Source organism: Pristiophorus japonicus, chromosome 15 (assembly GCF_044704955.1).
Source record: "Pristiophorus japonicus isolate sPriJap1 chromosome 15, sPriJap1.hap1, whole genome shotgun sequence".
NCBI classification, from domain to species: domain Eukaryota; kingdom Metazoa; phylum Chordata; class Chondrichthyes; family Pristiophoridae; genus Pristiophorus; species Pristiophorus japonicus.
Window position 1 is genome coordinate 57,280,331 of NC_091991.1, and position 16,359 is coordinate 57,296,689.

Consider the following 16,359-nt stretch of genomic DNA (forward strand, 5'->3'; position numbering starts at 1 on the left):
CATAGAAAATAGGTGCAGGAGTAGGCCTTTCGGCCCTTCGAGCCTGCACCGCCATTCAATGAGTTCATGGCTGAACATGCAACTTCAGTACCCCATTCCTGCTTACTCGCCATACCCCTTGATCCCCCCTAGTAGTAAGTACTACATCTAACTCCTTTTTGAATATATTTAGTGAATTTGCCTCAACAACTTTCTGTGGTAGAATATTCCACAGGTTCACCACTCTCTGGCTGAAGAAGTTTCTCCTCATCTCGGTCCTAAATGGCTTACCCCTTATCCTTAGACTGTGACCCCTGGTTCTGGACTTCCCCAACATTGGGAACATTCTTCCTGCATCTAACCTGTCTAAACCCATCAGAATTTTAAACGTTTCTATGAGATCCCCTCTCATTCTTCTGAACTCCAGTGAATACAAGCCCAGTCTTTCTTGATATGTCAGTCCCGCCATCCCGGGAATCAGTCTGGTGAACCTTCTCTGCACTCCCTTAATAACAAGAATGTCCTTCCTCAAGTTAGGAGACCAAAACTGTACACAATACTCCAGGTGTGGCCTCACCAAGGCCCTGTACAACTGTAGCAACACCTCCCTGCCCCTGTACTCAAATCCCCTCTCTATGAAGGCCAACATGCCATTTTCTTTCTTAACCGCCTGCTGTACCTGCATGCCAACCTTCAATGACTGATGTACCATGACACCCAGGTCTCGTTGCACCTCCCCTTTTCCTAATCTGTCACCATTCAGATAACAGTCTGTCTCTCTGTTTTTACCACCAAAGTGGATAACCTCACATTTATTCACATTATACTTCATCTGCCATGCATTTGCCCACTCACCTAACCTATCCAAGTCACTCTGCAGCCTCATAGCATCCTCCTCGCAGCTCACACTGCCACCCAATTTAGTGTCATCTGCAAATTTGGAGATACTACATTTAATCCCCTTGTCTAAATCATTAATGTACAATGTAAACAGCTGGGGCCCCAGCACAGAACCTTGCGGTACCCCACTAGTCACTGCCTGCCATTCTGAAAAGTACCCATTTACTCCTGCTCTCTGCCAACCAGTTCTCAATCCACGTCAGCACACTACCCCCAATCCCATGTGCTTTAACTTTGCACATTAATCTCTTGTGTGGGACCTTGTTGAAAGCCTTCTGAAAGTCCAAATATACCACATCAACTGGTTCTCCCTTGTCCACTCTACTAGAAACATCCTCAAAAAAATTCCAGAAGATTTGTCAAGCATGATTTCTCTTTCACAAATCCATGCTGACTTGGACCTATCATGTCACCTCTTTCCAAATGCGCTGCTATGACATCCTTAATAATTGATTCCATCATTTTACCCACTACCGATGTCAGGCTGACTGGTCTATAATTCCCTGTTTTCTCTCTCCCTCCTTTTTTAAAAAGTGGGGTTACATTGGCTACCCTCCACTCCATAGGAACTGATCCAGAGTCTATGGAATGTTGGAAAATGACTGTCAATGCATCTGCTATTTCCAAGGCCACCTCCTTAAGTACTCTGGGATGCAGTCCATCAGGCCCTGGGGATTTATCGGCCTTCAATCCCATCAATTTCCCCAACACAATTTCCCAACTAATAAGGATTTCCCTCAGTTCCTCCTTCTTACTAGACCCTCCGACCCCTTTTATATCCGGTAGGTTGTTTGTGTCCTCCTCAGTGAATACCGAACCAAAGTACTTGTTCAATTAGTCTGCCATTTTCTTGTTTACCGTTATGACTTCCCCTGATTCTGACTGCAGGGGACCTACGTTTGACTTTACTAACCTTTTTCTCTTTACATATCTATAGAAGCTTTTGCAGTCCGTTTTAATGTTCCCTGCAATCTTCCTCTCGCACTCTCTTTTCCCTGCCCTAATCAAACCCTTTGTCCTCCTCTGCTGAGTTTTAAATTTCTTCCAGTCTCCGGGTTCGTTGCTATTTCTGGCCAATTTGTATGCCACTTCCTTGACTTTAATACTATCCCTGATTTCCCTTGATAGCCACGGTTGAGCCACCTTCCCTTTATTTGTTTTTACGCCAGACAGGGATGTACAATTGTTGTAGTTCATCCATGCGGTCTCTAAATGTCTGCCATTGCCCATCCACTGTCAACCCCTTAAGTATCATTCGCCAATCTATCCTAGCCAATACAGACACGCCTCATACCTTCAAAGTTACCCTTCTTTAAGTTCTGGACCATGGTCTCTGAATTAACTGTTTCATTCTCCATCCTAATGTAGAATTCCACCATATTATGCCCACTCTTCCCCAAGGAGCCTCGCGCAACGAGATTGCTAATTAATCCTCTCTCATTACACAACATCCAGTCTAAGATGGCCTCCCCCCTAGTTGGTTCCTCAACATATTGATCTAGAAAACCATCCCTTATGCACTCCAGGAAATCCTCCTCCACCGTATTGCTTCCAGTTTGGTTAGCCCAATCTATATGCATGTTAAAGTCACCCATGATAACTGCTGCACCTTTATTGCATGTACCCCTAGTTTCCTGTTTGATGCCCTCCCCAACATCACTACTACTGTTTGGAGGTCTGACAACAACTCCCATTAACGTTTTTTGCTCTTTGGTTTTCTGCAGCTCTACCCATATAGATTCCACATCATCCAAGCTAATGTCCTTCCTAACTATTGCATTAATCTCCTCTTTAACCAGCCATGCTTTGGCCTCAGCTATTCACAATCTATATCAATGATGTGGATGAGGGGATCAAATGTAATATATTCAAGTTTGCTGATGATACAATGCTAGGTGGAAATGTAAGTTGTGAGGAGAATTCAAAGAGATTTCAAGGGGATATACACATGCTAAGAGAGTGGACAAGAATATGGCAAATGGAATATACAGTTTGAGCGTCCGAAATCCGTAAACCTCGGGACCGAGGCCATTCCGGATATTTACGGATTTTGGAACGTCTTTGCCTGGGCAAAGGTGGGGTCGGGCAGCCGAGGGAAGGGGGCAAGGTCGGCCCGTTGAGGTAAGGGGGAGGGAGGGGGGCCGAGGGGAGGGAGGGGGGCCGAGGCAAGGGGGAGGGAGGGGGACCAGGGGGAGGGAGGGGGGCTGGGGCGAGGGGGAGAGAGGGGGGCCAGGGCAAGGTCAGGCTGCGCGAAATCGGGGCAGGTGCAGTGGAGTCAGGCCGGAGGTCAGGCCGCTGAGGGCCGGAGCGAGGTAGGGCCTGGGGCGAGGTCGGGCCTGGGGCGAGGTCGGGCCGGGGCGAGGTAGGGCCTGGGGCGAGGTCGGGCCGGGGCGAGGTCGGGCCAGGGCGAGGTCGGGCCGGGAGGGGGGAAGTCTGGATTTCGGAATATTTTCTGGTTTCCGGATGACCCCACCACGGATTGGCCCAGTATCCGGATTCCGGAACATTCCGAATTTTGGAACACCGGATTTCGGATGCTCAACCTGTAATATGGAGAAATGTGAAGTTATCCACTTAGGTAGGAAAAATAGCAGAGTATTTTTTAAATGGTGAGAGATTGGTAAATATTGGTGTTCAGAGGGACCTGGGTGTCCTTGTACATGAATCACTGAAAGTTAACATACAGGTACAGCAATTAAGAAAGTAAATGGTATGTTGGCCTTTCCTCCAAGAGGATTTGAGTATGAGTAAAGATGTCTTACTCCAATTATATAGGGTCCTGGTGAGACCGCACCTGGAGTACTGTGTACAATTTTGGTCTCCTTACCCAAGGAAGGATATACTTGCCATAGAGGGAGTGCAACAAAGGTTCACCAGACTGATTCCTGGGATGGAGGAATTGTCCAATGAGGCGAGATTGAGTAGACTAGACCTATATTCTCTCGAGTTTAGAAGAATTAGAGGTGATCTCATTGAAACATACAAAATCCTTACAGGGCTTGACAAGGTAGATGCTGGGGCCGAATGGCCTACTCCTGCTCCTATTTTTTATGTTCTTATTCTCCAAAGTCTTTGAACTTATTGTCACCTCTTAAATCCTTCCCCATTTTTCCCAGAACTCTCGTGTTTTAATCTCTAAAATCGAGTTCTGTCCATGCTATAGCACTGAAATTATGCTAATCAGTCACAAATGATTCTCTGTGACTGTGTCCATGGTGCATTATGCCTTCTGGACCTCTCTGCTGCCTTTGACAGTCGACCATACCATCCTCCAAAGTCGCTCCTCTGTTGTCCAGCCCAATGGGATTACCCTCACTTGGTTCCACTCTTATCTATCCAATCATAGCCAGGGCATCTCCAGTAATGCTTTCTCTGTCTACCCCCACAGTTACACCTGGAATCTCCAAAGGATTTATTCTTAGCTCCATTCTCATCTTGAACATGTCCTTTGGGATTAAGGAGATAGAACAGAGCACACTTGGAACAGACCTTCTCCCACCACCCCCTCCTAAACAAGTTCCTGACATCCTCCCACCCCACCGCCCAAGTTCCTGACCTCCTCCCCCACCCCACCACCCAAGTTCCTCAACTCCCCCCACCCCAAGTTCCTCAACTCCCCCCACCCCAAGTTCCTCAACTCCCCCCACCCCAAGTTCCTGACCTCCTTTCCCCCCAAGTTTCGGACATTCTCCGCCACCCCCCCCCCGCACCCCGTCTCAAGTTTTTGACCTCCCCAGCCCCCGGGTTCCTGTCCTTCTCCCTCTGCCCAAATGCTGACCTTCTCCCTCCCACCACAGCTTCTTGACCTCCCTCCATATAAATTCCTGACCTTCCCCTGTCATCGACCACGGGTTCCTGACCTCCCCCTGCTCAAGTTCCTTCCACATGGATTCATGAGCTTCCCCTCTCCCTCCTCTTTTGCCATATAGGGTACATTGTGTGTGGGTTGTAATGTCTGTAAGCTTGCAATGTTTGTAGCTCCATACTGTGGATGTGGACGTATTGTGTACTGCAATTGCACAGTTAATAATTAAACAGAACCAGGCAGATTTCCGGAGGCTTCCGACAGAGCTGCCTGCCATGTTAGGAGCTGTGTGTGCTGTGCTCTGTGAAAATATCACACTTGGCTATTGAGATGGAATTTTTCGGATGAATTAAAGCTTAAATTTTGTTGGGGCAGGATTCAGCCAGCCGACAGAGAAACTTGGGCAGTCTCTGTCTTTGGAAAAAAAGCTACAAAATCCAAGGTAAAATACAGCACACGGTGCGAACAGCTAGAGATTAAAATGGCAGGTGTAATCGGACATTTGGGGGAATAATATAGTCACGACCAGGAACGTTTTAAAGCATATGTGGATCGGCTAGAAATGTATTATGCAAATAACATAATCAAAGTTCCAGACAATGCAATCCAGAACCGGGCTGTGTTGGAACATAAGAAAGCGATCTTCTTATCGGTGGCGGGCCCGGCATTATACAAAACCCTTGTAAATTTGCTTGTGCCCGACGAGCCAAAGGACACAATGCTTAAAGAGATTTTAACGAAGCTGGAGCAGCACTATAACCCCAAACCGTTAGAAATTGCTGAAAGCTATCGTTTCGGGATTCGGAATCAAAAGACTGATGAAAATATCAGTGATTACATCGTAGCATTAAAAAAGCTATCGAATGCACTGTAATTTTGGAAACTTTCAAAACTGTGCATTATGGGATCGCTTTGTTTGTGGGGTGAAAAATGATGCGATCAGAAGGAAGTTATTGATGATGGATGACTTGACTTTTGAGATTGCTTGTCAGACAGCGAGGTCGATGGGCATGGCCGAACAATATTCCCGAGAATTAAATAATAATTACGGTCATCAGTCAACCGAGGTAAATCACCTGCAGGTTCAAAGTAAAAGATGGTGGGGGCCCAAAGTCTCAGAAACTGGAAATTCTAACAGCGTCGAAATTGTGCTATAGGTGCCTGGGACAACACATTGCTCAAAGTTGTCCATACGTGAAGGCAGAGTGTTTCTTCTGCAGAAAGACTGGGCATCTTGCGAAGGCATGCCGACTGAAGAATAAACCAGCTTTTAAAGCTACGAGTCCAGCGTTTAAAGCTATGAGTAGCAATCCCAAGAGACTACATAGCATGGAAGAACAACAGCAGGACGAGAGATATTAGAATTACACGTCATCAGGAGCACGAGGTTAACGGACAGCGATTCGGAAAGCATCAAAATCCACATAGATGTTGCGGGATTCAAGATACCAATGGAAATTGACACGGGTGCACCCATGAGTGTAGTACCGGAGTCGCTGTACCTCGACAAATTGCGTGATTTCCAACCAGAGAAATCCAAGATAGAGCTGCGAGGCTACTCGGGAGAGAAAATTCCTGTGATAGGTCGTATCACCGTACCGGTGAAATATAAAGATTAATTTCAGGACTTGCCTCTAATAGTAGTGAAAGGAGACAAGCCTGCCTTACCAGGAAGAAATTGGTTGAGCTCATTGAAGCTGGATTGGAGTAAGATTTTCTGTGCAGAAGCGAGATTTTCATCAACGGATGAGGTTATCAAGAAGTATCCGAAGATGTTCTGCGAAATGGGCAGTCCGATCCAAGGCTTCAAGGCGAGTGTCAGGGTACAGAAGGACGCTAGATCGGTTTACTACAAGCCACGTTCCGTACCATATGCACTCAAGGAGAAAGTTGAGCAAGAACTCAAAAGACTAGAGACTGAGAACATTATTTGTAAGATAGATCGATGTAATTGGGCTACACCCATTGTTGTTGTACTTATGTCCAATGGTAAGGTAAGATTGTGTGGTGATTATAAAGTAACCGTAAACCAGGTTCTGGAGGGTAATGTCCCCAATACATTGCCAAATATAGAAGATTTGTTCACAACACTGACAGATGGTCAGATCTTCTCAAAACTAGATCTTACGAATGCCTACTTACAGCTTGAACTAGATGAGGAGTCCAAGTCATGTTTGACTATAAATACTCATCTAGGCCTATACCAATTTAATAGGCTACCGTTTGAAGTGTCTTCCGCCCCTGCCATATTCCAAGGGGTGATGAACCAGATTTTGCAAGGTATTGAAGGGGTAGTATGTTATTTGGATGACATACTAATTTCAGCACCAAATAGGCAAATTCATAATAAAATATTGAATGAAGTCCTCAAATGGCTAGAGAAGCACAGAGTACGAGTGTCTGCTCATAAGTGTGAGTTATTTAAAAACTCAGTGGAGTACTTAGGGTACAGAGTAGACAAAGATGGTTTACATCCAACCATGGAAAAATTGGATGCAATTAGAAATGCACCCACTCCCAGGAATGTCACTTGAGTCTTTTGAACTATTATGGGAAGTTCCTACCAAATTTGGCTACAGTATTACATTCACTGAATGAACTTTTGAAAAGACAGGTCCATTGGAAGTGGTCAAAAGAATGAGATGCAGCATTCAAGCAATGTAAAAGCAAATTGGTAGAGAGCACCATGTTAGTTCACTATGACATATCTAAGGAGATTAAGCTAGCATGTGATGCCTCTCCGTATGGAGTTGGGGCAGTGATCTCTCATGTATTAAGTAGTGGGGAGGAGAGATCAATTGCTTTTGCTTCACGCACTCTCAGTGCCAGTGAGAGTAATTATGCGCAAATTAAAAGGGAAGCTTTGGCATTAATTTTTGGGGTCAAGAAGTTTCACAAATACTTGTATGGTCATAAGTTTACCATCGTTACGGACCATAAGCCCCTAACAACAATCCTCCATCCAAAGTCCCCAGTTCCAACATTAGCTGCAACCCGAATGCAGAGATAGGCTTTGATTTTGTCAGCATATACATATGATATTGAATACAGACGATCAGCTGATCACAGTAATGCTGATGCAATGTCTAGATTGCCTTCCCCATCACAAGTTACACCCGATAGGGAAGTGTTTTATTTTTCATACATTGATGAACTGCCAGTCACAGCTGAAGAGATTGGTAGAGCAACCAAACGTGACCCAGTGATGTCAAAGGTGTATGAGTATATTGCAAATGGATGGCCAAACCAGGTAACAGACAAATATACACTTCCATTCTTTATTCATAGGAATGAATTATCAGTCAATAAAGATTGTATCATGTGGGGTGCAAGAGTGGTTATACCAAATAAATTCAGCTCCAAATTATTAGGAGACCTCCATAACCAGCACCTGGGAATGTGCTTGACCAAGAGTTTTGCACGCAGCTATTTATGGTGGCCAGGTCTTGATAAAGATATAGAGTACATCGTGAGTCAGTGTACGACATGTCAATCGGTAAGCAAGCAACCACCACCAGTACCATTACAGCCATGGAAATGGCCTCCCAGGGTGTGGCAAAAGCTACATATTGATTTTGCTGAGTTAGAAGGACAACAATTGTTCATTGTGATTGATAGCCATTCGAAGTGGGTTGAGGTGTTTCCAATGTGGAAAATAACAACAAGTAAAACATTGGACATTTTACGAAAATTATTTTCTTCATTTGGCCTCCCTGAAGAGATTGTTTCGGATAATGGACCACAATTTCATTCAGAAGAATTTGCACAATTCACAAGCAAAAATGGTGTGAAACATACCAAGGTTCCACCATACCATCCTGCTTCGTATGGTGCAGCAGAGCGCACTGTACAAATTGTAAAATGTTCATAAAACAAATGTTAGATCCAAATCCAAGGAAACGACAGTTGTCAATGGATCACAAATTGGCTAATTTTTTGATTACATATCGAAATACTCCTCATACAACTACTGGTAGAACACCAGTAGAGTTGTTTCTCAAACGGCAGCCACGAACCAGATTCTCGTTGTTAAAACCAAATTTGGCACAGTCCGTAGAAGAGGCACAATTAAGACAGAAAGAGAATCATGATAAAGGTAGAGTAAAAGAGAGAAGTGTGAAATTAAACCAGAAGGTGAGAGTGAAGAACCATCACCATAAATCATTAAAGTGGTTACCAGGAAGAGTGGTGAAGATATGTGGTCCTCGCACATATTTGGTAAAGATGTTTGATAATGGACAGGTTAGGTTTGTTCATATTGATCATATTTTACCTACAGACATGGAAGGAGTTGAAGGTGGGAATGATTCAATTATTTCTGACTCATCAGATAGTTTTGATATACCAGTGGCAAATCCTAAATCCAATGTACTGGAAACAAATCCAGGAGAGAATCAAAATGAAAGTCTGAGTCCGAGTCAGGAAAACAAAGAGCCTGAAATCAGAGTGAGTTCAAATGAAAATCAAGGAAATTCGGATGAGCCTCGAATGAGTGTGAAATCGACACCATGTTTGGAAGGTTCTGTTCGAGAGTGAAGGTATCCTCTTCAAAACAGAAAACAAGTGGTAAAGTTAAATTTGTAAATATGGAAAAAAATAAGTTTATATCCTGTGTTATGTATAAACATGAAAGTTATATATGATGCTTGTTATAATAACTTCTTCATTAAGGAGGGAGAAGTGTAATGTCTGTAAGCTTGTAATGTTTGTAGCTCCACACTATGGATGCGGACGTATTGTGTACTGCAATTGCACAGTTAATAATAAACAGAACCAGGCAGATTTCCGGAGACTTCCGAGAGAGCTGCCTGCCATGAAGGAAGCTGTGTGTGTGCTTGTGCTCTGTGAATATATCACATGGGTCACAAATTGTTAACAGGTTTACAGGTATGAAGTGAACAGTGTGTCGTGACTTCTGAATTTTGTCCAGTCTATAATGTCACTTGCACACACGCACCGAGCTTTCAGAGAAATCAACCAGGTGTATGGAGAGGAGAGGGAGAACATAGCGCGGGTGTAAAGGGGGTGGGATTGGAAGAACGTGATCCGTCTTACCATCTGGATCATGTTCTTGCTCTCAATCCCCGCCCTCCCCTCACTTTAGGCCTGGATCACGTTCTTCCGCCATTCCCACTGTGCTCTTTACCACCCCAACAGAGTTCCTGACCTCCCTCTCCCTCCAATTCCTCACTCTCACCCTCCCTCCAAATCCCCCTTCTCCCATTCCCACTCTCCCTCCGATTCCATCTCTCTCCCCCCTTCCTTCCTTCCTTCCTCCCTCCCTCTCTCTTCCACGGAGCTGAAGACAGGGTGGCCGACGCTACACTCCTGTTGTAACTGTGGAACCTCGGTTGCGCGCATGCGCAAAAGGGAATCAGGTGTGCATGCGCAAAACGGGGATGGGCCAACCGTGCGCATGTGTAGAAGCACACCAAAATATTGGTGCTGATAATTTCTTGACTGACAAACATCGCCCTGGAACCGCCTACAAAACTGGCCACACCCTAGGGTGAGTTCATTGCCAGCGGGAGTTTTCGCTAATTGCGCTCATTTGCACACCTTTGAGGAGCTCTAAAATTAAGCTGGTTCTTTTTGGCGCAAGGACACTAATAGGCACATTAGAAACTGACTACTGTATCACTATCCAAGCAGCAAATGGTTCTGTATATTTTTAAAGAGTAATTTTCAGTAATTTAAAACTGGAGTTACTCACAGGTGGTTGACTGACACTGATTAAAATGCTTATATTTAGTGATAAAGCCATTTTCAGCTGTATTAATCAAAATGCACCAAACGTGCGGGCAGGTTAAGTGGAGCTGAGTCCACGGCCAGATCAGCCATGATCTTGTTGAATGGCGGAGCAGGCTCGAGGGGCTAGATGGCCTACTCCTGTTCCTAATTCTTATGTTCTTATTATCACTCTTAAATACATCAAGGAATATGTTTTAAAGTAAAACTTTAAAAAAAAATTACGTATTAAAACGTTGCCTGATTGGCTGGTTCATTGCAGATTTTCCATTCGGTGATATGCAAATGAGTGAGCAGGAACTCAAAAAAAACCCTCTCAAAACGGGCACAACTTGCGCTCAGATCGCCAATGGCGCCCAAAGCAGAAACTCTCACCCAGTGTTTGTGTGTGCGCGGCTGCTTGATTCAGAGGGTAGACACTCTAAATAAGATTGATGAGCTAGGCCGTGCAGTTATCAGAAAGCCAAGTGAGTGACCCAAACACTGCTCCTTCCTTAACTGACTCTCCTCCAGCCTGCTGTGGACAAATATGTCTCGTTAAAGGCTGCACCCCAGTTCCCACACACTCCAGCAGTTTACACCCAGTCTACACGGGTTTGCGCCACTCCCTGCTGTAATGGATATGCAAATAAGTCAGGAAACCCTGGTTGAACAGTCGCACAACTCACACGCTGAATTGTCCATGTTCTTTGGGTTGCTGCTAAAGCACCGCTTTACCCTGAACATTAGAGGTACAGCATCTACTTTCCTCACTTAAACCCCCATGCCAGCCTCTCCTATCCAATGAGATAATCTGTAAGAATGAAAGATAACAATCATTTAACGGACCAAGAAAAGAGAGAGGTAAAGTACAAAAACTCCCATCATACTGCACGCTAACCAAGACTGGAACACAGTGATCCATACATAAGAACATAAGAATTAGGAACAGGAGTAGGCCATCTAGCCCCTCGAGCCTGCTCCGCCATTCAACAAGATCATGGACTCAGCTCCACTTACCCGCCCGCTCCCCGTAACCCTTAATTCCCTTATTGGTTAAAAATCTATCTATCTGTGATTTGAATACATTCAATGAGCTAGCCTCAACTGCTTCCTAGGGCAGAGAATTCCACAGATTCACAACCCTCTGGGAGAAGAAATTCCTTCTCAACTCGGTTTTAAATTGGCTCCCCCGTATTTTGAGGCTGTGCCCCCTAGTTCTAGTCTCCTCAACCAGTGGAAACAACCTCTCTGCCTCTATCTTGTCTATCCCTTTCATTATTTTAAATGTTTCTATAAGATCACCCCTCATCCTTCTGAACTCCAACGAGTAAAGACCCAGTCTACTCAATCTATCATCATAAGGTAACCCCCCTCATCTTCGGAATCAGCCTAGTGAATCGTCTCTGTACCTCCTCCAAGGCCAGTATATCCTTCCTTAAGTAAGGTGACCAAAACTGCACGCAGTACTCCAGGTGCGGCCTCACCAATACCCTATACAGTTGCAGCAGGACCTCCCTGCTTTTGTACTCCATCCCTCTCGCAATGAAGGCCAACATTCCATTCGCTTTCCTGATTACCTGCTGCACCTGCAAACTAACTTTTTGGGTTTCATGCACCGCTGCCCGGCTGTCCGGACACGCCATGGCGTACCATCTTGCCGTCCGGAGGAGGCGGGGGTCCCCGATGGAGGGCACTCTACGCAGGGGTCCTCCCACTATTCATCGGGGACTTGGCCTGGAGGGTGGTGCACGGAGCAGTGCCGTGCAACAAATTTTTAAGCCGGTTCACGGACTCCCAGGCCGCCTGCAATTTCTGCGGTCTGGAGGAGTCCGTGTTCCATGTTTTTATTGAGTGCACGAGGTTGCAGCCCCTGTTCCATTATTTGAAGGGGCTGCTCCTGAAATTCTGGCTGCACTTCAGTCCCACCCTCCTGATCTTTGGGCACCCTGTGCGGAGGGGAGCGGGTAGGTCCGAAGGCCTCCTCGTAGGACTGCTCCTGGGCACGGCCAAGGGTGCCATCAGCCGGTCCAGGCAGCGGGCGGTCGAGGGGGTCGTTCAACCTGACTGCCTGCCTCTCTTCCGCTCTTACATCCGGTCCAGGGTGTCCTTGGAGATGGAGCACGCGGTGTCCACCGGTACGCTCGCGGCCTTCCGCGAGAGGTGGGCACCGGAGGGACTGGAGTGCATCATCACGCCCGGCAACCAAATTTTAATTTGATTTTATGTTTTAAAGTTTAATTTGTTTTAATTGCCGGTGCTTTTAGTGTCCCCTTCCCTTTTATAGGGGGCACCGGAGAAATTGTGATTTTAGTGCCCAAAAAAAAAACAAAAAAAAAAAACACAAAAAAAAACCAAAAAAAGGAAAAAAGGGCCTTGTAAATGTCTGGTGTGTCACCCAGGTCGGGTGGCACAGTTTAATGTTTATGTTTTGCAGGTAGACTCTAAAAGAGTTTCATGCACCGCTGCCAAAATTTGCTCTGCGTAATACTTGCATTCTGTCAGCACAAGCATGGAGCAGTGTGTGGCAACTGTGTTACAATGGGGCCATTTGGGGGCGTCAGGACCGTCCTCCGGGAGCTGCCTGTCTTTTACAAGGAACTCATCAGGGTCTGGAACAAAGTCTCCACCAAGCGCAGCTCTCCACCGGCTGGAGTGGCGGCCGTCCTGCAGGAGCCGCTGCTCGGGAATCCGTACCTCCACGACCGAGGTTTTAGGTGGCGGTCGGACGAGAGGGCTGTGGCTGGTGAGGTGACCAGGGTCAGGGACCTGCTCGATGGCGGAGGAGCGGGCTGGATGGCGCCAGACACGCTGGCGCGGCGCCTAAATTCTGCCAACGTCCGCCACACGGCCGATGCCATCGAGTCGCTAAAAAGAGCTCTGGGCCCCGACTCCGTTAGGTGCATCGAGGAGGCTCAAGCACGTGGGGAGATCCCGTCCGAACAGACCCCCGTCCGGATGGAATTCCTCATCGGCGCCAAACCCCGGAACCTCCCTCGGGGGCCGGCGCCTCACAACTTGAGCCGCCTCGGGGAAATCCCCTCCGTGCCTTTCAGTTCCGCACGGAGGGGTTTCCTGTACAGGCTGCTCCTGCACATTCTCAACTTTGCCATCCTCGCCTGCCGTCCGGACACGCCATGGCGTACCATCTTGCCGTCCGGAGGAGGCGGGGGTCCCCGATGGAGGGCACTCTACGCAGGGGTCCTCCCACTATTTGTCGGGGACTTGGCCTGAAGGGTGGTGCACGGAGCAGTGCCGTGCAATAAATTTTTAAGCCGGTTCACGGGCTCCCAGGCCGCCTGCAATTTCTGCGGTCTGGAAGAGTCCGTGTTCCATGTTTTTATTGAGTGCACGAGGTTGCAGCCCCTGTTCTGTTATTTAAAGGGGCTGCTCCTGAAATTCTGGCTGCACTTCAGTCCCACACTCCTGATCTTCGGGCATCCTGTGCGGAGGGGAGCGGGTAGGTCCGAGGCCCTCCTCGTAGGACTGCTCCGAGGCACGGCCAAGGGGGCCATCAGCCGGTCCAGGCAGCAGGCGGTCGAGGGGGTCGTTCAGCCAGACTGCCTGCCTCTCTTCCGCGCATACATCCGGTCCAGGGTGTCCTTGGAGATGGAGCACGCGGTGTCCACCTGTACGCTCGCGGCCTTCCGCGAGAGGTGGGCACCGGAGGGACTGGAGTGCATCATCACGCCCGGCAACCAAATTTTTATTTGATTTTATGTTTTTTAAGTTAATTTGTTTTAATTGCCGGTGCTTTTAGTGTCCCCCTCCCCTTTTATAGGGGGCACTTGGAAAAGAATTTGATTCTGTGCCCCAAAAAAAAGACCAAAAAAAAAAGGCCTTGTAAATGTTGGTGTTTCCCCCAGATCGGGGGGCACGGTTTAATGTTTTTTGTTTACTCCTAAAAGAGTTTCATGCACAAGGACCCCCAGGTCCCTCTGCACCGCAGCATGTTGTAATTTCTCCCCATTCAAATAATATTCCCTTTTACTGTTTTTTTTCTCCAAGGTGGATGACCTCACATTTTCCGACATTGTATTCCATCTGCCAAACCTTAGCCCATTTGCTTAACCTATCTAAATCTCTTTGCAGCCTCTCTGTGTCCTCTACACAACACGGTTTCCCACTAATCTTTGTGTCATCTGCAAATTTTGTTACACTACACTCTGTCCCCTCTTCCAGGTCAATCTATGTATATTGTAAACAGTTATGGTCCCAGCACCGATCCCTGTGGCACACCACTAACCACCGATTTCCAACCCAAAAAGGACCCATTTATCTCGACTCTCTGCTTTCTGTTAGCTAGCGAATTCTCTCTCCATGCTAATACATTTCCTCTGACTCCGCGTACCTTTATCTTCTGCAGTAACCTTTTGTGTGGCACCTTATCGAATGCCTTTTGGAAATCTAAATACACCACATCCATCGGTACACCTCTATCCACCATGCTCGTTATATCCTCAAAGAATTCCAGCAAATTAGTTAAACATGATTTCCCCTTCATGAATCCATGTTGCGTTTGCTTGATTGCACTATTCCTATCTAGATGTCCCGCTGTTTCTTCCTTAATGATAGCTTCAAGCATTTTCCCCACTACAGATGTTAAACTAACCGGCCTATAGTTACCTGCCTTTTGTCTGCCCCCTTTTTTAAACAGAGGCGTTACATTAGCTGCTTTCCAATCCGCTGGTACCTCCCCAGAGTCCAGAGAATTTTGGTAGATTATAACGAATGCATCTGCTATAACTTCCGCCATCTCTTTTAATACCCTAGGATGCATTTCATCAGGACCAGGGGACTTGTCTACCTTGAGTCCCATTAGCCTGTCCAGCATTACCCCCCTTGTGATAGTGATTATCTCAAGGTCCTCCCTTCCCACATTCCCGTGACCAGCAATTTTTGGCATGGTTTTTGTGTCTTCCACTGCGAAGACCATACATATAATGGAGAAAATACACCGTTTTAAGCAGTAATTCAATTTAATCCAACTTGAAACGTATTTTATAGAAATATGGGAGAATACTGTTTTTGATCCAGTCAGAAATTAGAAGTTTTAAAGCTGCATTTCCTACAATGTTTTTCATAGATTGATAGTTAAAGAGAAAACCCAGCTCTACAGAAGCTTCTCGCTCCCCATTTAAAAAAACACCCCAGGGATAAGCAGATCTGGATGAACTTTTTATTTGGTTATTTTACAAAATCTAGCACCCCCCCCCCCCCCAAAAAAAAAACAAACAAGGACATAGCAGCACGAAGTACAACCTGGCCTGCAGAACTTGTGAAATAATAACATGGTTTTGTGTTGGGCTGAAGTGTGTCCCATTATCTGCCGCTCCAGGTATCGCCAGCAGGTGGCTATGGTGCGAGTTACTCATCCTGTCCCAGGGTCTCAGTCCAAACGGGTGATTCTGGCTACTTTTAAAACATCATGCTAACTGCTAATGTTCCTAATAGTGCATGATCCAGACTTTACATCCCTTCCCCGTTGCAATTATCAATTCGACCATTTGAACATTTAGCGACCTTCGCAGTTCCGAAGTCACAAGTGCAACAAACTCGGCCATTAAGATTCAGAAGTTTGTTTCAATCATTCTACGGGGCAACGATTGAACTATCTCACTCTTTATTGGCTAATTTCTGCAGTGGAATTGTTTTATACCCCTTATAAACTTGTGTAGCCTAAAAAAGTTGACTACTGGACTTGTTAAACAAAAATCACAAAATCTGGACTATTGATAGCGTTAGTCCCCTCCCCACCAAACCGTGCCAGTGCACTCATTCAGATTGCACCCAATCCTATCACATGTAAAACGCTCGGACACATGAAAATCTCGTTCTTTTCTAAATTACCTTAAAAAAATAAACCTCGAAAACACCAGGTTCGGTGTCACATAGCCTACCTTTTAATGCCTCAGGAAATACGTGTTACGAAATATGAACTTTGACCT

General features: G+C 46.2%; 1 protein-coding gene across 8 annotated transcripts in view; it reads right to left on the bottom strand.

The window, feature by feature from the left end:
• Positions 1–16,359, bottom strand: part of LOC139280792 (uncharacterized) — a 228,693-nt gene extending 212,334 nt beyond the window's left edge. For 7 of the 8 annotated variants that reach the window (XM_070900496.1, XM_070900492.1, XM_070900494.1 and 4 more), the window contains exon 1: positions 16,312–16,359. The gene's annotated coding sequence lies outside the window, so the exon portion shown is untranslated. Of the gene's footprint in view, positions 1–11,100; positions 11,184–16,311 lie in introns of those variants that run through there. The other variant, XM_070900491.1, reaches the window with a different exon arrangement.